Source organism: Anguilla anguilla, chromosome 3, assembly GCF_013347855.1.
Source record: "Anguilla anguilla isolate fAngAng1 chromosome 3, fAngAng1.pri, whole genome shotgun sequence".
In the NCBI taxonomy this organism is placed as follows: domain Eukaryota; kingdom Metazoa; phylum Chordata; class Actinopteri; order Anguilliformes; family Anguillidae; genus Anguilla; species Anguilla anguilla.
This window is the reverse complement of record NC_049203.1, coordinates 28,841,061-28,865,149: the sequence shown is the minus strand read 5'-3', so window position 1 is coordinate 28,865,149 and position 24,089 is coordinate 28,841,061.

Below are 24,089 nucleotides of genomic sequence, written 5' to 3'. Positions count from 1 at the left end.
TATGTAAGTATTACTGCTCAAAATATTTCGGTTATATACGTTATTTTTGAAATTGAGTGTCTTTAAACAGGTTAGTGGTATTATATAATGTGGATATTTCACACTGTAATGTAAGCGTTTGTGTAATAGTTTTTGTGATGCAGGCAACAGTGATGGTGAGAGTGTTGGAACGCTGCTAAAACGTGGTGGACTGTTGAAAATTCTTTTCATATCGAACCATCCCCATCCGTCATTATGCTGAGAAATAACTAAAACACTTTTATTGATAGTATTTGAGTTTCTCTGCAAACGCGCGAAAACACACTGGTATAATAAAACAATGACGGTAAATATAGCCCATATAAAGTCCGCTTTGTTCCGTTGCTACCATAATATAACAGACTTTCTTGTGTCTACAGCTGCAGTTTCTTGCTGCAATTACTAAGGCTATTGAATATAAACAAGACACAATTTATGCTGTAGTCTGCCAATGTCGAAATAAATAATAAGGTACTCTGCGCGCAGGTAGGGATGGCGAGTTGATATTTCCTGTTTTGTTTAGTTTTTTTTTCAATGTCGTATTTATTAATTGAAATATGTATTATTATCCTATCTGTCTGTGAGGCGCTCTGAAATGTGCATTCTCTGCTAAACTGAGCAATGGATTGGAATATGTGTCTGGCGTAGTGCTGCACGGTATACCGAAACTTCAGCACTTTTTCGGTACTTAAAAAAAAAAGAAACGGTTCGGTATTAGGATTTTCCGATGTTCGGTAGTTTTGTGTCAAATGTAAAAGCCAGAAAAATGTGTCTTCTGCAATACTGATTGACAGGATGAAAAGTGTAATTTGTCAGAATCTTCAACTAGGGTTGCCAAGTGAGGTGACTTGTGCATGTGCACTTACCTCGTTGATACAGCCCAAGCTTCGACTCAGTTCACTTCAGTAGCAATAGGTGTTCCAATTTGGAAATATTTTATTATAAGAAGATGCTGTATTGTTATTAAAATATGCTGTTTTTAAATCTATTTAAAAGTGAAGGACTTGTTTAAAGAGTATTTAGTTTACAACTGTTTCATTTTTTAAATATATTTAATATATTTTTCTATTGTTTAGTGTTTTAACACTATAGGCCTATGCTTATTAATATGTTGAACAGGCTTCAACTTAAAGGTTGTTAATAAACCGTGAATTCGAAAATTAGGTCAACCCTTGTGGACATTACGTTTCTGATCTATTAAGGTAATTACAGTATCGTTTCAGTATCGAGTACCGTGATACTAAACCTGGTATCGGTATCAAATTCAAAATTTTGGTATCGTGACAACACTAGTGTAACGCCTTTTTTAGTTGTGGCATGGAAGCGCTGCAGCTGTACATACACGCTGGGATATCTAAGTGTTACGACATGCCATCTAAGTGTTACGACATAGTAAAGGCCTTTACGGGAAGCGGCCAGGACACATCCATGGCGACGCAACTAAGTCATCCGACAGCATCTCTTAGCACAAAATTGGCCATAAGTCATCAATATTTTATACAATCATCATGATATTCAGTAGATGTGTTGGGTGAAGGTATATGATCATGAAGACAAAGCCATTTTAAAATTGCTCCATAGGGGGCACGATAGTGCCAATGCTTGGACCCCTCCCAGCGCCGCTTGCGGCTTTAATTATTATTATTAGGGGTCCAAGCAGCGAAGCTGGTGGAACCCTATTGTATCTGTTAGGATTATTATTATTATTATTAGGGGTCCAAGCAGCGAGGCTGGTGGAAACCTATTGTATCTGTTAGGATTATTATTATTATTATTATTATTATTATTATTATTATTAGGGGTCCAAGCAGCGAAGCTGGTGGAACCCTATTGTATCTGTTAGGATTATTAGGGGTCCGAGCAGCGAAGCTGGTGGAACCCTATTGTATTTGTTAGGATTATTATTATTATTATTATTATTATTATTATTATTATTATTATTATTATTTTTCTCCGCTAAAAGTGTCTGAGGCTCAGCAAACATAAGTCCTACAGCAACCAAATTTGGTAGGTGGGTTCCTATGGCCCCCCACTACTCAGGCACTACAAATCATCTATGTCGACCAGATGGTGGTGCTATAACAAAGGGTCATACTTTTAAAGGCCATAACTGCCACACCATAAGTCAGATCAACACAAAACGTCATCGACCGATGCATCTGAATGTGCTCTACAACTTTGCTATTGGGACCACCTATGTCTGCCATATTATTTGCCCGCCATTTGGACGTTTTTATTAGTTGCGGCGCGGTAGCGCTGTAGCTCCAAATCCTAAGTGTTACGACATCTAGTAAACTTCTTTACGGCAAGCGACATCCATGGCGACGCAAATAATCCGACACCGTAGGGTCTAGTTTTGATCAGTGAGGGGATGGTCTGAACGTCGGGGAAGCAATGGAAGACAGTGCCAGCCAGAGTGCATGCTAGGCTACCAATAGTTTGTTAGTAAAAGCTTTTTGAGAAGATGAATAATTACTTTTCTTTGGCATGGATCCATCCATTGAAGACAGTATCTGGTGAGTTTGTTTAGTCTTTGAATCTGTCATTATGCTGAGACATAGCTAAACCATTTTATTGGAAGGTTTTGAGTTTCTGTGCAAACGCGCGAAAACACGCTGGTATAATAAAACAATGATGGCAATACATGTATAGTCCGCTTCGTTCCATTGCTACCATAACATAACATACTATCTTGTGTCTACAGCTGCAGTTTCTCGCTGCAATTTCTAATATTGAATATAAACAAAAGACGCAATTTATGCTGTACTCTGCCAATGTCTAAATAAATAATGTGGTACTCCGAGCGCAGGTAGCAGGGGTGGCGAGTTGATATTTCCTTTTTTGCTACTAAAAGTTTGTTAGTAAAAGCTTTTTGAGAGGATTAATTATTACTTTTCATTTGAAGACCATCCCTACAAACACACTACGTAATGACAACGTTACACTTTGGTCGTAATTTGGTAAGTCGCAACATTACCAACAGGTGACGTTGTGACAACATTGCTCTATGGTCGCAAAATAACCAGTCCTCATGGAGACTGTTCTGCAACGTTGCAGTAACGTTATAAAATTACGTAAATATGATGTAATTTAATAACGTAACAATTACGTTAAATCACAGTCCTCATCCTTACTTCATTTGAAACGTTACTGTCAGTTGTCAGAACGTTTGTAAATGACGTATTGGCTTAAAATATCTATCTGTCTATCTGTCTGCGCTTTACACTTGTACCGTTACACACGTTATATCCAATGCAGGGTTTTTATTTATTTAATTTTTTATAGGATATGATGGATAAGCAGGTATAGGGTTCTAGTGTGGCTGACATGGATAGGGATTTAATGTATAGTAGGACATTATTACATTAAAATATCTATCTATCTATCTATCTATCTATCTATCTATCTATCTATCTATTCAGTTTGCTTTATTGGCATGAAATACATACAGTAAATACTGCCAAAGCATTACATAAAAGAAAATAAAATCAAAAATCTATCTATCTATCTATCTATCTGTCTGTCTGTCTGTCTGTCTGCGCGCAGTGTTTCCACATCAGATTCAGTGCATGCACAGTTGAATCGATCTATATTAATAGCTCGATTTTGCCAAAAATGAGATTTAATTGGATTATTGTCGTTGTCCCAATTACATGACTCAGAAAGAATCGAATTATTGACCGAATGTGTGTCTGACGAAGGCTTCTTTTAAATCCTACTTCCTCCAATTTTGTAGCAACTTTTTTGAATAGCTCGCCATTCCGCGTTTGTAGGCTACTCTGAATGGTACTTGCTCAATCGAACGGTAAATGTGAAAAACATTCGATTATAGACAGTGGCACCGAAATTTTCTGTCACATCTTCAATAAACGGCAAAAGTCCCAGTAGAAGATTGAATTAAATCTTATATTAGTTAGTTATATATATATATAGTTATATATTTTCTGAAACGTTATCGATTCCGCTTGTCCACCATGAGCGTATAGTTCCTATGTAAATTACGGAACATGCGCAGAATGTCGTAGTAATTCGACCCCGACCCCGAACCGGAAATCTGTGCGTTTAACATTTGAACCGTTAACATGTTATATCCAATCACATGCGCATATTGCTGTGACGTAATAGGCAATTTGCTCCTGAAGAAGGCGGCTGTGGTTTCACCGTGGAAAATCAGTCTGGGATTGACGACGTTCAAGAGAAGGTGAGTGTTACACTATGCCTATACACTATATTTTTAACTGAATATATTGCAGACCTTTTCAGTTAGTAGTATTTGCAATGTAATGTTGGAGTTCTACTTTAAGCATGCATGTTTGCAGTTCTAGCTGAATGTTGTTAATGCTTTAAGTTAGCTGATGAAATGGCATTCAGACCTGGCATCTGTTCTGGGACTAATTTGAGTTAGTGGTCTGTTAGATAACATATTTGCTAGTTTGAGTATTTAACACTAGTTTGAGTATAGCCCAGTGCAAATATAATTCTGTTAGATAACGTATTTGCTAGTTTGCGTATTTAACGCTAATAGCCCTGTGCACATGTAATGTAAGACCAGCTAACATTACCTAGCTGATCTCGGTGATGACCTGTTTAGTTAGCTAACAATTGCTAGCTCAACATGTATAAATGGCGGTCCGTAAAGCACTTTGTTCATCTCCTCATGTGATACTAACATGCTGTTTGCTAGTTTAAATGTGCATCATAAAATGTAATGTTGAATTAGTTGTGGTGTGGTGTTCATGGCTGGTTTTCAGTGGTTGGCGAACTGGAGTTAGCAAGAATTTTCAAGCTAGCATTGTTGGCGCCTCTTTTTAAAGCTAGGTAGGGAGGGCAAAACGGAGCTTTAGAATGTCGCCAGCAGTGTATGCGCCTGAGTTCCATAATGCATTTCTCACAGAAAAGGTCGTTTGCCGCCTTTTTTAGTTCATTGCAGTGGTGATAGAAGTGACAATAATTAAGTTGTGCTGTTAGCCTTTATTGATCGCCGTACAAGGTTAATATGAAGTAGCTAGCGCAACCGGACAGCACTAACCCATAAAAATGTACTTTGAATGATACTTGCTCAATCGAACGGTAAATGTGAAAAACATTCGATTATAGTCAACCGCTCTGTTGTCGAAAGTCATAATTCACCATGTCCATGTTGTAATGAGAGAAACATGCTGGTTAAAATATGCATCATAAATATGATATAAAATAGTTGTGTGGTGTTCATTTGGTTTTTGGTGTTTGGCAAACTGGAGTTAAGAAGCATTTTCAAGCTAGCATTGTTGGCGCCTCTTTTTAAAGCTACGTAGGGAGGGCAAAACGGAGCTTTAGAATGTCGCCAGCAGTGTATGCGCCTTCCATAATGTTCCATAATGCATTTCTCACAGAAAAGGTCGTTTGCCGCCTATTTTAGTTCATTACAGTGGTGATAGAAGTGACAATAATATCCTAATAAGAAGTCATTACTGTTAATATTAATAATAAACGTGTAACAGTAGTCAAGGTCTTGGTATTTTTCTTGTCCCCCTTTGTTGTGGCGGCAATGTTAATGGTGTGGCGGCGCACACGTCAAAACGTTTTTGCATATTTTAACTATTTCCCCCTGAGCAAAAAAAATTCTATTTTTTATTCCATAGGATGAGTGAAGAAAAGAGAAAGAGAAGCAGTCAGTATGCAAGGATCTGGAGATCTGCAAAGAAACTTCTTCGTATGACGAAGGCAAACTCCCATCATGATGATTCTCAATCATCCTCTGATGGCATTGCAGAAAGCTGGGAGGAGATTAATATTCTTGAGCCCCAACAGTCTTGATGAGATGAGAATTGATGTCTCTGACTCAGATGTGGAAATTCGACACTTGGATGAAGATACCCTTACAGACAGCCAAGAGGATACTGATTCAGATCATTCTGAAGATTCTTCTCTGTGTGAGGAATTGCGGGCCTGGACAAATGAGTTCTTGATCAAGCATAATGCCTTGGATGCTTTGCTTAAGATCTTGCAGCAACATGGCCACCAAGAACTACCTTCCACCAGCCGCACACTAATGCAAACTTCCAGGAATGTTGGTGTTGAGATGAGGTCAGGGATGCAGTACATCCATCTTTCACTGCAAAAGCAGTTAAGTGATACCCTTGAGCAGTACTCTCATGGAGATTGCGAAAACATCACAGAGGTTGAATTGTCCCTAAATGTGGATGGCGTACCACTGTTCAAAAGTTCAGGCAATAGCATGTGGCCTGTTCTCTGCACTGTCCAGCTTCAACCTGTCAAGATCTTCCCTCTAGTTCTTTCTTCTGTGGAAAGCAAACCCCAAAACTTGGATTTTTTGGAGGAGGTGGTTGCTGACCTGAAGGCTGTGATGTGTAATGGCCTTCTGTTCAGAGGCAGGATTATCTAGGTTAAAATCCGATGCATTGTCTGTGATGCTCCTGCCCGTGCTCTTGTGAAGAACACAAAACTGTGCAGTGGCTATTATGGATGTGACAAGTGTGAGCAAAGGGGTGTTTGGGTTGGTCAAGTCACATATCCAGAAGTAGATGGCCTGATTCTGAGGAACGATCACTCCTTTAGAAATAAAATGCAGGAAAAACACCATCATGGTGACACCCCACTCACCGATTTGCCGATTGACATGGTTGCAGCTTTCCCTATTGATTACATGCACCAGTGTTGCCTTGGGATTATGAGGAAACTGCTCCTCGTCTGGACCAAAAAAGGAAAGTGAGGAGTCAGAATGTCTGCCCAGCAATCTGCATTAGTTAGCAGCAGAATGGTTGATCTCCAGGACAGCATCCCATCAGACTTTGCAAGGCCACCTCGATCGATTAAGCAAGTGGAGAGATGGAAAGCAACAGAATTCCGCCAGTTCATGCTCTACACTGGAAAATTTGTGATGAAAGGTATTCTGGATGATGAACTATATAAGCACTTTATGGTGTTCAGTGTAGCTATGGGCATTCTGGTATGTCCAAAACCCCTGAAAGATCACAGTGCCTATGCCCACGAGCTTCTGAAATACTTCGTTCAGAAAGCTAGGGTCATCTATGGAGATGACATGGTGTACAATCTGCACACTCTGGTTCACATGACTGATGAGGCAAGGAAATATGAGGGTCTGAACAACTGCAGTGCATTCCAGTTTGAAAACTACCTTCATGGCCTCAAGCGGCTGGTGCGGTCTGGGAAGAGCCCTATCAAACAGGTGGCTAAAAGACTCCAGGAAAGGAATTTCACAGGACGTGTCAAACCACACAAAGTGAAAGTCTCAAGCAAGAAAAAGGACTGTGCATACATCACATAGGATGGAAAGTGTGTGGATGTTGTTGAAATTTCTGCAGAAGACAAAATGGCTCTTTGCCGTGTCTATATAAACCCTGCCCCTCTCTTTGCTCACCCATACAATTCCTACCTGATTCTTGCCTTCCAGTTTCAGAAGAGAGAAGCAGAGATGGAAATGATGCCAAAATCACAGCTGACTAGAAGAGCGATTAAGATTGATCGGCAGCAAGGCAGAACAGTGTTTTTGGGACTTCTACATAGTTTTTGACAAGATAATGCAAATCCTAACGGGTGCCCAAAACCAAACCGTAGATAACAACATGCAGTATGTCTTTATTTTAGCCTCACAACTTTTATTCAAATCGTTTTCAATGAAAAATCAACACCTAAATTGCTGCACTTTTTAATCATAGTGCTTTTCCAGTGCCACACGCGCGCACACAGGGGGCTCATGTATCGTTCAGAGGCAGATCGCTGGAACGCAGATCCCCTCTTTCTTGTCGTCTACCTCATTTTTTTCTTTTGATGATTTAACACCGGCTATGTGTCCCCACATCTTTAAGGTAACAAAGTGCCACTAATGCTAGACGTTTCTTTTCTGACTAAAACTTTCTACTAGAAAATGCAATTTAATCTTAAAAATCTAAGTTATGAGGTATGATTGACCCTAATTTTTCTGTTTTTATTGGGCAGAAATGTACTGTGTGGTTGAATTCCTGGAGGAAAGTACGGTGGAGGCTGTCCCAATGTTACAACCCCATGGGTCTAAGGGGTGCATGGGGTATGTAACTGGATGTTAAGAATGCCAGGAGATGTTAATGCTGTATAAATGGTAACAACAATAAATCAAACACAGACAAAAGCAGCAACTCAGTGCATGGGTGTTTTACTGTGGGAACAAAACAAAATGTGCAACAAACTACTTCAGGACATACAACATCCCAGACACACACTACCAGGGTCAACAGACGCTGGATGTTGCCAAAAGAACAGAAAAACAAGCTAGCTAAACCAGAGAGTAATTTAATCTAGTGTATCAAGTACACAAACAAAAGGCCTATCTACTCTAACTAGCAGACTGAAAAAACAATTGGTTGGCAATCACCCCTAAGGACTAGTGGATCTATACACAACATAGCCTACGGGCATATGTACAGGAGCCCCCAGTCTTACCTGTCCCAAGCCTTGGAAGTGTACACAAAACAAGACAAGTTCAAATGAGTGATTAACATAGAGTCAAATACTAACACAACACAGAGCAAAAAGTCAGACATCCATCATTACAAACAGTCACGGTTTATATAGCAGAGGTGGCGAGTTCTGATTGGTTGTCCAGAATTGACACGGAGGGTGGGGATTGGTGAAGGTGGGACTTGGTGGATGGTGGTTGACAGGTGAAAGCAGGGAAGTCCACACAAAAGAAACACATGGCACGTAACACCCAACATCATGGGTGCTGGAAAGAGATGGGGTAAGGGATTATACTGTAGTTTCTGATTGGTGTGCTCTTTTTCAATTGCACCGGTACTAACTATGTTAACATGTTTCACTCACAGGGCAGATTCTGTTATTGGACAACAGACAGCACGGATAAAGAAATGCTCTCCTCCAAGTCCTGACTGGATGCTCTTTAGAGTTCGAATGTTCTCTGGCATGACTGGTACTGTTAGTATAAACTCTTAAAAAAACAGCCATGGTAAACTCTGAAGTAGTGGTCAGTATGGCTGGGCAATATTATGATGGTACCAAATATCTGTGACATTTTTCAGGCATTGTGATAGTGTGACAGAATGTAAGAATCAGTACACCTGACTGATCTTCTTGTGGCCAATCAGAGGACCTTCATCCGAACACCTGACTGAGTCCATACTGCATCCTTACCAAACCCCAGTGGGGAGTGTATAGGTGAAAACAATAAGTGAATCTATTTCCATCCAGTGTAGTGTAATTATGCAGTAATTCCGTGCATATAAATTAACAGCCTAAATTCACCAATTTGGTCATCCATGGCTTGTCCATTTTTTCTTGGGTGAACTATAGTTCCGCTATCGTGTGCCCTCGATATGCAGACATTGCCCAACCTTACTGTTCAAAATCAGGATGAATCATTAATATTTTTATTCTTAGAAAAGAAAATGGCTGAAATGTATTGTCCATACTAATTTTCCCATGCAGAGAACTATGAGGAAGCTAAGCGCTGGGTGAAGCTCTTTGAGGAGCAATCCTCTGTTGAGTCTGAACCAAAGTCCAGAAAAAGAGTGCGTAACCATTGCTACATGTCAAGCTCCAGTGATGAAGGTAATTTTCTTGAATACATTACATTTTTGGTTTTCATTTTCATTCAGGTGTTGAAATAGAAATGATCCAGAGTCACAGACATGGCATAAGAAGTGCATTCAAAAGTCCTGAAAGATGACTAATTTAGAAATTTGCAAGTAATTGAGCTAATTTACTCATGATCTTCCACTAATTAGGTGAAGATTTGGGAGCCTCCACCAGTACCAATGAGCAAATACCCTTTGTCATTTGTCAAAATTTATAAAAACTAAGTCTATGCCTATTGGCTCATTGACAGTATTTACTCAGTGGGTTTTTTAAATTTTTCCTGGCTATCCTTTTTTAGTTCACACCATGCTGCACAAGAAGCCATCGAGCATTGATTTCAGAAGAGGTAAGCCCAAAACAATGCACAATGCAAAACAGCTCAGACCTGGTCAGGTAATATTATTTATTTATTTTATTTGGTTATTTTGCACACTTAACTTGTGTAGCAAACCAAATTACATTTCCTCCTGCCTGCAAAGAAAGAGTCTGCCTGCAACTCCAGGTATGCTGGTGAATCATGTCCCAAATGTCTTTTTTTTTTTTTTTTTTGGGAAATGTAGTAGATGACATGTTTTATCTTATCCATTTGCATATGCTTACTCTAGCACAGTGTTTCTCAACACAGTCCTCAAGTACCCCCTATCCTGCGAGTTTTAGCTTGTTAGGTTTAGGTGTTTTTTAGTAATGTATCTTATTTTAAATTTTCAGTTATAATCTGTTTAAGTCCCCACACCCATCCTGTTTACGTCTGGGTGTTTAGTACCCTTTCAGTTGCAATCTCTCCTCCGAGACTTAGGTCCCATGAGCCATTGGAATGCAACCCTGGGTGAATATAAATTATAATATGTGAAGAGTCATTGATCTAGCCAGGAAAAGGAAACAAGGAAGGCATGAATTACCACATGCTTGAAGCATTTCCTCCTGGCTAGACCCCATTGTTTAGAGAATGTGAACTTATGATTTAAAACGCAGTAAGGCTTATGGTTTCTTGCTTTTGTGTGGAGTCCTTATGAGACGAGAAATAGTGCATCGAAAGTCCTTGAATTTGATTTAATGTTGTCCGTATGAACCCTGCTTTCATGTTAAACATTTTATCATTGAGGATCGCTGGGAAGGGGGCTCTCTCTTCCATGTGCAGTTCTGAACATGGTTTCGCCGTGCCATATTTGCATTATGGCGATTGTGAAATTTGTGGCCCCCCACCCCCATATGCAGTTGTAGTGTTTTTATTGAATTATTTGATTTCTCTTTGTATGCTTTTCATTTTTAGTTGGTGCCCTGTCGCGGAAGGAGCCACAAAGATGTAATTTCAGAGGAGGTAGGCTATACCCTACAAAAGGATGTTGTAGCTTTGAGCTGGTCTGATTGTCCTTTTTATTCTGAATTTTGTTGAAGCTACACAAAATGACAAAATTATTAACTCATACTAGCGCTAATGATACCAGAGCCAATTTCTTTTAGTCATTTGTAAAATGATACCGGAGCCCCCAGCTTGGCATTCCAGCTTCACCAAATACATCAAGCTTTGCAGATGGTATGTTGAATTTTTTTACTAACTACTTGATGTTGCAGGCAGGGATATAACTTGAGGATTTTGGGTGCTATCCATCTGGCCTAGTAGCTTGGAAAATGTACTTTTTCCGATCTTGTTTTACTGCTTAGCAGCTACCTGGGTCCAGACTTTCCCAAATGAATGGTCAAGTGATGGATTTGCTAATTGGTTACATGAGCACAATGTAGGCCTATTTACTTTTGACCCAAATTATTTGCTGAACAGAGTAGTACCAAGGCCTGAAAAAGTTACAGCAAATAATGCATGCCCAAAACATTATTTTCACCAAATACTGACTTAAATTGATTTTCTTTTGCAGAGTTCTCTACAGCTCAAATGGACAGTAGGACACAAGATCAGAGTACAGGTAGTTATGGATATTATATGGAAACGGCTCTGCTCATTGACGGATATTTGCAGTTGTTTCTAGAGGAAATTCAGTTTTGTGGAAAGTGAAAATATGTAAGTACTTTTAGCCACAACTCTGTTTATATCCAGAATTTCAGAGAATGGTGTTACAGCAGCTGGCCACAATCAATGAGACTCAAAAAGAAATCATGCAGATGTTGAGAAGACTGAAAAGCAACGAGTCTGGTGCGTTAAGGGGATCGTTGCTGGATTTACTAGAACCAGCAAAATCCGAAAATGAGCTGCAGGTCATGGAAGACCAGCTTCAGGACAAAGAACATCAGAGGAAGATGGTGAGTAACTGCAGTGCAGAAGTTTTTTTCCTTTTAAAATGTATTGACACTCAGTGTTTCTCCTACAATTGCACTGGCGTAGAAGTGCCATTAGTACTAATTGGTATTGGCAGTGAAAAAGTATATTGTGCATCCCTACTCTCAAGGCAAAACATCAGTAAAGTAAATAACACTAGATTGTCTTTGTATTCTGCAGACACAATATCTGAGTACAGTTGGTGGAAAGGACTTGGCGGATGGAGTCCGGAGGGTCATGACTGCGATTGCCACGCACAGTGTCTGGAGAAGCTACAGCCTTCATGGAAAGAAGGGGAAGAAGCCCCTCAAGAATATGACATATACAATACAATGTCATATTACGTAAGAAATAATTCCTATTGTTTCACAAAATAACCAAGTTGTTATTTCTTTGTCTTTTGTTGTGTGTTCATGACAAATCCATTGAAACCATTACCTTTTATTGACAACTTTATGAAGGGGCAGTTATGGCCTCCAGGCCGAAAGACACCATGTTGGACGTGGCTGTCCAGGTGCAGGAGACACTGAAACATGCCCTGCCCGATGCAAAAAGGTATGTGAATTCAGGGTTTATTTTATTTCACCTATCCAGTGAAACAACATACTTCCAATGAAATGATGTAACTTTTGCCTTTTTACCCCATGTAATTTTAAATGCAAACCCTGAGCTAAAAGTATTTTTATCATCAGAAATTAATCAAAGTGAATGTGTATATGAGGTGTGTGTTTGTTTACAGCCATTTCAATGGATATGTTTTTAGGTCCCTACAGAAGCTCCAGCCACTCAGTCCATCTCTCCATCAGATGGGGATATTTAGCCAGCCTTGATCCATAAATGCCGAACTCCATCCATGGGACAGTTTTTTGAAAGCACTAAAGTTGTTTATGGGTTGTTTTTGTTTATGGATCCACTTGTTGTTTATGGATTGTTTATGGATCCACTGCTCCCAAGTAATTGGGATGGTTTATGTAGAGAATGCATATAACTATGTACACTGTATGTGCACTTTAACAAATAAAGCCTTCTTCTTCTTGTTTTATTGTTTACTGAATAATGTTAGGTTTTAAAGCACTTGTTTTTAGTTCTTGTTGATGCGACAGAAATTCAGTATAATGTTGCACTTTATGGTTTTTAACTTCCCTTGTTAAAACAAAGATCATACCAAATGGGAGTTTATTTGGTGATTGATTTTTTTTTCCCCATGATGCTTGAACATGACTATTTACTTTATACAAGTTGCTTGAACATTACTTGCAATAAAAAGGTAAGTTACCGCAAGTTATCCATGTACATTTCTCACAAAAATGTTAGATTTACATTGCCAGTTGCTGAATCACGAAAAGATTTCATCTGTTGCAGGGTTGTTGATGACTGCAAACATTCTTCTTGAAGGGGTAGAAACAAAATCCATTCCAAAAACATTGGAGTCAAAGGTGAGTGACTGCTGGATTCTGAAAAATTAACTTAAATAGAGTAGATCACCCAAAAAATTTTTTCTAAGAAACATTTAAAATGTCTAAAAAGCCGTAAATTTAACTTGCTAATGCCTGCAGACATCCTACTTTAATGTGGGGGATCCTAACTTAAATGTAGTTCACTGCTTGAAAAAGACAAAAATACTCAACACTGTTATAATGTTGAAATCATTGGTCTGTGGTTATTACTGTCCTGAAACTACCCTTCACCCTTTGTATCTAGTTTTTTATGTTTCTCATCTTCTGTACCATAATTATGCTTGCACATATTGCCTACCTGGAAATGTAACTTGAACCTGATCTCAATGGTATTCTATACAATGACAAAGGCTTTCTATTCGGACTTGATATGTGTACATTTTTTATTGCTGCACTGAGTATCTTTGAAAATAAAATTTGAAGATATGAATTACAGAAGCAATGGCATTTCATTGGTAGGATAGAATGGAGATCAAAATTACAACACCATGATATACCTTTTTTTAAAGACACAAAATCTAAATTTATGGTCAGGGTTTAGTAAGTAAGTGACCAATCCGCAACGTTGTGGAAAGGTAAATAACGTAATAAAGAGGTTTAAACAACGTGTCAGCGACGTAAATCTATAACGTTACAACGGATGACTGTCTGGTGACGTAATCACAACGTCGGGGTAAGGTTATTCTATTACATTGTCAAACGTAAAGTTGTAGGGACGTAACTGTTACGTATCCCCAACGTTGTTTTGCGACGGGGCGCTGGTCTTACGTTTTTACGGTAATACTACATAAATTGAGACGTAACGCGGACGTTACGAGACCAATAGAGGACGTTAATAGTACGTCGCCACAACCACATTTTGTTAGTAGGGATATCGGGTGAGTTCGTTTAGTCTTTGAATCCGTCATTATGCTGAGAGAAATCGTATTCTCAATTTAATCTCTAAATTGACTTTAAGCTTAGGGTTGTAACTAGGTAGTTGTTTCGTAGGTGACTTAGTCTTAACTATTGCTTGTATTTTTACATAGACTGCGTTGTTGCTGTTCTTGTTTGTGTTAGTGTTAATCAGTTTAACCTACATGGTCCAAGTTGAACTATGCGGTTGTTCCCTACACTTGGAACGGCAGGCTACTTCTCTCTAGGGTTCTCGACACACTTGTTCCTGGTTATGGTTATACACTTTGTTGTAGGTCGCTCTGGATAAGAGCGTCTGCCAAATGCCTGTAATGTAATGTAATGTAATATTCCGTAGCAACAAGATAAACCCGACATTTGCCCTAAAATATGCCAATACAGCAGTGAAAACGCTGCTCATTGAATAACAAAATAAACAAGATTTTTTTAAATTATACTATATACTATATATATATGTCATTCTACAGTCAATATCTGGGACTAAACATTGAATAAATATACAATCTTGCCACTGGTTTTATGCGTAGAGATGTCGCTTTTGAGACTGAGTGGTCATATATTGTCTTGGACAATCTGTTTGTGAAATATACGAGCATTTGTGATACCTAGGTAGGCTAACTTCAAAAATAGCTGTGCGTAATACCACACGTGTTGTTTATGGCGTTGTTGCCCTTTTTAGTACAATTTGGCTTGATTGACAATTCATTTAATCAGTAGGTGAGAGTATAAGCTTTCTAATGATGTATAACATGTCTGATTTTTCTTTTGGAATAGCGTTTTATAGGTCAGCGTAACTGAAAATTTGCTTATCTGCCAATGTCTAAATAAATAGTACGGTAGGTTACTCTGCGCACAGCACGCAGGTCGCGAGTTGATATTTCGTCTTGTTTCGTTTTTTTCTCAATGTCGTATTTATTATTTGAAATGTGTATTTATATGTTATTATTCTGTCTATGAGGCGCTCTGAAATGTGCATTCTCTGCTAAGCTGAGCAATGGATTGGAATATGTGTCTGATGCCTATTTTAGTTGCAGCACGTAAGCGCTGCAGCTCTACATACACGCCGGACCATCTAAATGCTGTTTTATAATTTTGCGTAGTCTGCATAGATTCCGTTGTGTGCGGCACTCGCGAAGGGCCAAATCATTTGTGCGGCATATTGCACAGGTTGCGCAGGCCACGTAATTAGATTTTGTTACTGACCGTTATAGTTCAAAAGACAACACCTTCAATATTTCCAGACCTACAATATACTGCACCAATGACCACAAAAATGCTCAGCTAGATGTAACCTGTTGCAATGAAGACATTCACCTGACAAAAGCGCTTTTATTCGCATATTTAACGTCGCCTATCGGTTTTGTGAATCAACTGTTATAACCTGTTAGTCAGAACCGTATGCCGGTGACTTCATGTCAGCAGTCAACCAATCATCTTCTTTAAGGCGTACGCGGGCACTGGTTACTAACTACGTGCTTTTAAATTCTTGAGGAGGTCTGCGTCTTCAACGAGGCCGTGGTTTGCAACCGTCGCACATGCCGCACATTGCGCACACCCCCTACACAGACCCATTTTTACGTGTACTATGCAGAAGTATAAAACAGCCTTTAGTGTTACGACATAGTAAAGGCCTTTAGGCCTAGCGGCTAGGAGACATCCATGGCGATGCAGTAGATATGTTGGGTGACGGTATATGATCAGGAGGACAAAACCATTTAAAAATAACTCCATAGGGGGCGCACTTGTGCCAATGCTTGGACCCCTCCCAACGCGGCTTGCGGCTTTAATTACAAATGTTTATTGGTAATGTTACAACAAAACAATAGCTTTGAGTGGTTGGAATGCCCTCTAGTGGACAGAACGTACATAACAACCACATGCTGATAGTGTAGGCATTGGCATAAGCCTATAGGTACATAGTAATAGGCTAAATTCGAGCATTAAAAATTTGAATGTATTCCAATATTAAAAATAATAAAGCATACAAATATGAATGGGATTATAGAGGAAGACTGACAGCCCTACCAGGGTGGTCATGGCATGTGACAGTACACAAAAATGGTGCACGCCCAAAAATTGAGGTGCAGGCTGATGGAACGTAAACAATGAAAAAATAGGAAAATCGCACACTTTGAAAAAATGCCTTTGTCAGGGTAATTACCTTTGCAAAGGCATTTTTTACCGAAACATTGTTTAAGTAAACACAGCAAGGAGGAAAGTGAGTGTGCGACTTTCTGATTTTTTATCTGAACACTGCAGTTATCAATCAATAAATGAATGAATTAAAAATGTGGCAATATTTATATAAATGTGCAAATTATTAAATTCTAAATAAATATATATAAGAATTTGATTAGTAAGTAAATAAATGAATTTTATTGATATTGTTGTGTTGTGGTTGGAGTAACCTAATGACTGTGTTCAGTGGAGTGATAGCATTCTATTTGGCCAGCCCCTCAGGGATGGAATGGGTAGGCCTACAAAGCTATGTAATTCTGGTTTTGGAAAAACACTAACCCGAAACTAAGCGTGAAGCAGCCTCTGGGCCAATTGCACTGTTCCTCTGGTTTAAACTCCAGCTAAGCGCACTGCAATTGATCCACTCCGTTTTAATGAAATGTCACACACCACCAATGGTAGCCTACTTTCGAAGCTCTAACTCAAAATGTTGGCAACCCTACTAGGTGTCACTAATTGACTGATTAAAAACACCCACCATAGTTTAAAAGTAGTTCCATGTATTTTACATATAGTTTCCTGAGAAAGAATTATGCATTTTCACTTAGGCTTTTCCTGGCTCAATAGAGGGTATGCACATGACGTCACAATAGGTGGAAGTCACTGCGGTTACACCCACTGAGTGGCAGAAAGACTACTGAGTGATAGCGTTAGCGTTCAGCTTGAATGCCGTGAAAACACAAAAAACACATCTAAAATGGGAAAGAGCTGTTGTGCGATTGACTGTACAAATAGATTCAACAAGAAATCGGAGCTATCTTTTTTACAGACTGCCGAAAGCTAAAGAAAAGAGAAGCAAATGGATCGCTGCAATTCGCAGAAACAACTGGAATCCAGGCACCGAACCGTGGATTTGCGGTTGTCATTTTGTGTCAGGTATGTTGGATTTTTGGGTAAAATCATACCTTAAGTTATGTAGGCTACTGTATTGACTAATTAAATATTTAGCATCTTTCATTTATATTCTGTGTAACTGTAAAGTTTTTGTCAGCAACATCCATGATGATGAGCCTTGTGTTCTACAAACAAAGGGGGGATGGTTAGATAGTATTAGCTATCCAAGCATATAATGATTTTACCCAAAAATCCAACATACCTGACACAAAATAACAACCGCAAATCCATGTTTCGGTGCCTGGATTCGAGTTGTTTCTGCAAATTGCAGCGATGCATCTCTTCTCTTTTCTTTAGCTTTCAGCAGTCTGTAAAAAGATCATCATATCGGATACCTACTACCATCATTACTAGGCCTACATGATGGAAAACCCATAATACAATGGCAATTTCATAAATGAGAGTTGAAAACGGCTAACTACTCAAAGTGACTGAGTAAACTTTCATAATTTGGTTGCAAAATCATTGCTGATGGACCTACTTGATATGAACCACAATTCTCACTTCAATGGTACAGGTAGTAAAACATGAGAAAATATTGTTACCTGTGGAAAAATGAAGACAATGACTGAATTATGTCTTTTTAAAATTATATTATCTGGTTAAATTTAGCCTACTTCAGTATTGTTATGACCCAACTTGTCCAAGCTGCAATGTAAGAAGGGAAACAGACATAAGGTTAAGATTAAATGAAATGACTGAATTTATTTGCAATTAGAAAGAAAGAAAGAAAGAAATAGAACTGTGTTCTCTGAAGCTAATAAACAGTGCTTGCAAGTAAGTGAAAAGAACAGTCTTTAAATCTTTGAATGATTAGGTGAGGTGAGGGAGTTGTTGATAATTAGAAACGAAAACGAAATAAAAAATAAATTGACGGGATTAACGTTATTATTTTATTACGCTTTCTTGTATGTTCGTTCAGCCTTGATGCCCTTTTTTGATTAAATCTCCTTTGTTTTTGTTTTATTCTTCTTGTTCTGATTGCTAATTTAACACCCAGCTCAGCTTTATTCTCGAACAGTTTAGCTAGCAAAACCAGAAACACCAGAGGCAACATTTTGCAAGGCAGTTGTTTCAAAAATATCACACAGCAATCATTCACGAGAAAGACAATGTTTATTGTGCACGAGATACATAATTGCACGCGCCACAGCGAATCCCGCGGATTCCTCTCTGCATTGAAGACGTTCATACCAGGCAAAAGGTGGATAAAGAACGTCTGTGGAAATTGATCATCACTAATTCGATCCCTGGTCTGCTACAGCATTTTAACCTGGCTCGGCAGTGTAAAGACGGCTTTAGAAAGACGTTATGTTTACACTGCGCGACCACCATTTAAAAAGCAAGCCAGTGCTAGGGAGATGAATTTGATTGACTTATGGTTTCATGCAGTTTTATTAAATAATGTAATAACAAAAATTGTGCTAATTGTATGGTATGAAACAAGAAGGAACTATTTGTTCTTGATAGAATCATTGTTTTCATACAATTAACGACCAGAGGTTTTTGCTTAACAACGGTGCAAATAGAACTACCAGCCAGAGTTTTGCTTGACAATGGTAAAATAATATGCCCAAACGCCCACGGAAGAATTTCACTTTCAGCTGATTAAATTGATAAAAATAAATAAATATAGAAGTAACCATATATAGTCATTGTTGGTAACCCGTTGTATAAGTGGAATAAACCCCTCTGGGCTGTCCCGTTATTGGGAAAATAATGTAGCCAACTTCGGGGCTGGTTAAGGGACCCTCGGCTTCGCCTCGGCCGCATCACCACCTCCGTCGTACATTATTTTCCAATAACGGGACAGCCCGTCGTGGTTTATTCCTTACATAACTTATGCTCTGCTCATATCATGTTCACGTAACTTGGAACTCATATGACATTTACACACCTTGTTTTCCTGGCTCAGCATGAGAGGATGGTTGTGCTTCAGCTTCATCAACCCCTTTACCAGTAAAAAATCTTTGTATGTCCATTTTTTCCTCACACTGACTGACTGTGTGAGCTAGCGTTTGGCATAGTAACCCCGACAGAGACCTGTCAGCCAATAAGACACAAGTACTTCCACGTATTTTCCTGTAAACCCTCTCTGATTGGTCTTGCCTCCGTTCATTGTGATAATATACAACACTCCGTTCATTGAAGATACAAAATTACAACACTGCCGTCTTCTTTTACTGAGGTTCAGTTACGTAGTGACAAACCGCTCAAAGTGGAGAATTATTTGGGGCTAAAGAAAAAATATTCGGGGCTACAGCCCCAAATGCCCAGGCCAGGCGAAGCCACTGCTGGTGTACACAAAAGGTTCTGCAGAATATCATTTTTCTGTTCAATCTGCACATATAGATAAAAACCATCTAGGTTAAGGATAATACAGTAGAATCCACTTCATTGCATAATAGATTATCGCCAAATTTGGGTATTTGCATTGAATTTCCAAATCCCAAACCATTTCCTATTTGTTCCATTGTAAAGAGATCACAAATTTGCATAAACCATTCTCGCATCTTTCAGATATTTTCATGGTATTATGTCCAAAAACATCACATAATAATATATTCATATATGTTAAAAGATAGCAGATGCCTCATAAATAAACCGATAGTTGTCCTATAAAGACACAAAACTTCCCAAATTTATGACAGCAGGCAGTTACTGTTGAAAATCTCATTTATGCAGACGCCTCAGTGGCAGGCGCAGGACATTCTGTCTACCGTCTCATTCTTTTATGCAATTCAGTGGATTGTACTGAAGTTGCATGTAAACTTGAAAGCAGTCAAAACATGAACTTATTTTTATGAAATTATTTTTTATGCCAAATTGTACCAATAAATACATGAACACTTTTAATTGTCTTATGGGTGTTTTCTTTTTTGCGTGCATGCCCAACAAATTTACATTACATTACAATATAGGCATTTAACAGACACTCTTATCTAGAGCGATTTACACAACTTTTTAGTTTTTTTGTTTGTTTTATTTACATTTAATCCATTTATACAGCCGGATATATACTGAAGCAATGCAGGTTAAGTACCTTGCTCAAGGGTACAACGGCAATGTACCCTTTCAATGCCGGAAAAACCCTGAATTATAACAATGCACTTCTCATGTGGTGGTAGGATTTGAAATTCATCAAGAGTTATTAACAACAATGGTTTTAGTATCACACAAGTAATTTTTAAAAACTAAATTCAAGTGACACATGACACTAGCAAGCAGAAACTGTGAGCCATGCAGGAGTACAACTAGCATATCGTGGGGCACGTTGTAAAGTGTGATTTACATGATATGTTTTTAGTCTGTGGCGTACACATGATGGTGGAGTTATCTGCCTTTGACAAAAAACAGATAACTCCAATTTGAAAATATGAAATAAAACAATTTTTAAATAAAGTTTAATTTTGTAAGTTACCTGTATTTTGTTGAGTTATTTTTACTTGATCAAAACAACCCAACTGCAGTTTGGTTGATATTACCTTTTGATAAAATAAATAAATAAATTGTGATAAAAACATGATTTATGAAAATGACTAAAAATGGAGATATCTGTTTTTGCAAATGAACTCTTCATATGTTGTTTGTGTGAAGGTTCACCACTGACAGATATCAGGCAGGATAAGTGGCAGGGGGTGTTCACTGTTGTACATATTTCAGCAGGTGAATGGAGGGTGTTTTTATAAACAGCCCTTGCCAAAGAGGTCTGGCGATCTACAATAGAGGCTGGTCCATGGGGCTTTACCTCCAATGTGCATGTGGCACATTTTGATCCAGGGAAGAGTACAGGGTGCTCGTTTGTTTTAAAATGGAGATGGTTGCTCACATATTTACTGACTGCCAGAGATTACTGGACCATTTTGGGCAAGTAAGGGGATTATTGGGAGGCTAGAGGTTCAGTTTAGTGTTCCCCTATTTGTTTTTGGGCCAGGGCACAAAAACAGGGTAGAAATGTTGTTTAATTAATTTTTTGGTTGGTCTGACCAAGCTTGCAGTCTGGGTAACAAGGCGGAATAGAATTCGGGAGAGCAGGCCCATATACCCGTTGCTGGTTTTCAGGGGGTTTGTGGAAGCATGACTCCATATGGAGTATGCCCATGCCCAGCTTCAGAATGATCTACGTGGCTTTCAAGCAGTTCAAGATTTCTTCATCCAAAATATTTTGTGAATTCTCAGATTCCAGGATTGCATTTATAATAATAAGCTTCTGGCTAAATGGCATACAAAGCAGGATCAATGAAGAAAAAACAAATTAAAAAATTCATTGAAATGTGATAGATACAATTGTTTTCATTTTTCTCTTCTCTCACAGCATTTGACCACATTTTACTGTATTTTAAAACCAGACCATTGATACACCAACACCAGTTTAAAATATAGATGCAATGATCATTATAGATCAGTGGCGCACAAACTAGGTCGACCCATGTACTGCAATTCCTACTGCACTCTGCCAAAGTGCTTATAATAATTGTCTTCGATGCTCTTGCTTGGCTAGCAAGTTCTTGTTTGGACCAGCAGTGCTCAACCCATGGGTTAGGCAGCCAAGCCTAGCTCACAGGCCGTATCTATTTGATTGTGTATCATGTAGATTACAGTAACATTGCAATGCAATTAGGCCTGAATGAAAAAAGGTGTTAGTATTCTTTAATGTTATTTGGTGTTTGTACAATACATGCTATATAGAAAAAATAAAACTAGTTAAAAACATTTTGATTGTTTGCTTTGACGGTGTATTTCATATGCTTATTTTAAAGCAGGCATTTATATGAGCAAATGAAATACACTGTCAGCGATTCTACCAAATTAACTTGTTTATTACTCATACAACGAAAGATAATTAACAACTTTAATTAATCATTATGATTCAGTCTTTTTGTGCTTTTGACATAAAAAAATTTTCTGGAGCATTCTTGAAATATTGTCTGTTTTTAAATATTAGCAAGATATAGAAATATTAGTGTTTGAAATTTGGTGGGAACTGGGATAAGTGGCTGATACCCCCCATTAAAAATACACTCGCTGAAAATGACTGTAACGTTAATGAGAAGAAATGTTTCATCCTACAGTGTTCTGTCCGGCAGCTTTGAGCACTTTACCCATACTATGCTTCACTATACTAAATCCTTAAATTCTGTTAATATGACTATTCTTTCTGTGATTAATTGGCTGTGATTAATTTCAGTAACTCTGTCCTTTCATTTAGCTTTTAGGTATTAAAAACATGGTTAGCAGTTTAACAATTAATTATCAATTAATTGTAATGACAACGACATCAGTTTGGGTTGCAAAAAGGATGGATTTCTATCTTTAGGTCATCACTGAAAAAGTTTGTGCACCCGTTATAGATAATTATCGCCTGTACTGCGTTGCACCGTTTCAAGTATTGGAAGATGTAGAAGTTACACATATAATTTAGATACACACACAGTTGATTTGAAAACTTGATAATGGAATATTCTTGAGATTTTGATGCTCTCTGTCACTATCTATTGAAAAATGTTCACAGTTCATATTACATTATATTATATAAGGGATAATCCCCAACAAGGTGGACAGCTATCGAGGAATAATAACTGCTGCAGAGGCAAAGAACCCCTCCCTCCGCAAAGAGATTTGATACTGCCCCCTACGTCAGTGCCAGTGTCTGCATCAACCCAGGAATCCAGCCTAGACACTGGACAGGTTTTATGTCTCATGCTGGAGGTTTGTGGGCGTTTTAATGTAAACCTGCGTTTGATGTCCAAGTCTGACTGTCAGCTCCAAGCAAAACAGCCATAACTCAGGAGCCAGGGAGAGATCCGGAGAGTGCAAACACTGGAGAAAATGTACAGCTGTACAGTCTCTTAGCCCTATGAGGCAGCATCAGGGAATGTTTGAAATGAATTGTGAGCCTCCAACACAATCCAGCACCCAGTGCCAATTTCATTCTACAAATTCACAGTCTGTTGACATGAAAACAAATCTAAACTCCTGCACAGTGCCAGACGTGTAAAGAATTCAGTTCAGCCATAGACAAGGAAGACAGGCCTGTACCCCGACTGGTGGGTCAAGCAATGAAAGTTCTGTAAACATTCCCCTGGAATTTCACAAGCATTTTTGCATTCTAAACAGAAAGAGGGATGCTGGAAGCTGTGGAATTTTTAGGTATTCCATCTCTTTGGTGTGTTAATCTTGACTGAAACAGCAGAACCAGCACATTCATACGCAAGTGTATTGGAGGCCTGTCAGTTCAAACATATATTAACTGGGCAGATTGGTTGGTTGGTTGGTTTTCATCCCAATGAAAATTGCAGTCCCAGAATTTTAACACGTTAAATTTTCTTAATTAGGTGCTTTTCATGTTTAGAGGGATTATTTAACCACTTAAGCTTCATTGTGTCAAAAATAGCCATTTCCTTGCTAATATTGTGCTATATTGCAAACAATTACATAGAAGAGTTAACAAACTTTTTGGACCAATTGGTTAATCAATAAACTTTTGAACATGTAGCTGAACACATTCAATTTCCTGAAATTTATTAACACAATGCAGGTTTGGCTTGTTATCATTTGCTTTGTCTTTGAATTCTTCATTATTAACAGATGGTTAGTTTTAGTGGCCTGTTGTCCATACTTTGACCGGTTATAAGCCTATTGATTCAACTTGTCATTAATTTGATCAGTTAAAAAATAATTAACCTTTCTATGTGATTGTTTGTAGT